Source organism: Penaeus monodon, chromosome 22, assembly GCF_015228065.2.
Source record: "Penaeus monodon isolate SGIC_2016 chromosome 22, NSTDA_Pmon_1, whole genome shotgun sequence".
In the NCBI taxonomy this organism is placed as follows: domain Eukaryota; kingdom Metazoa; phylum Arthropoda; class Malacostraca; order Decapoda; family Penaeidae; genus Penaeus; species Penaeus monodon.
The window spans coordinates 37011539-37011783 of NC_051407.1; the positions used below are offsets into that span (position 1 = coordinate 37011539).

At 29.4% G+C, this 245-nt stretch overlaps 1 protein-coding gene across 1 annotated transcript in view; it reads left to right on the forward strand.

Moving 5' to 3' along the window:
- LOC119587108 overlaps window positions 1-245 on the forward strand; it is a gene marked incomplete in the record, with an annotated part of 12134 nt that overhangs the window by 5019 nt on the left and 6870 nt on the right.

Below are 245 nucleotides of genomic sequence, written 5' to 3' on the forward strand. Positions count from 1 at the left end.
ACTGACAAAGATTCGCGAATATATGCGAAAAGGAAAAGAAAAAAGTGTTGTATCCCTTTATGAATGTTTTATATTATAAAAAATATATATATGAAAATACATCTTATTCTTAAATATATAGCCACAGATTGTACAGTTCTCAATAAAGCTGATCACCTATTCTTTCCTCGTATGTATGTATGATAAGTGATAAACAAAACTTACAGGTAGATTTGTGTATATGAAAGTACACTTCCCCCCTGTGT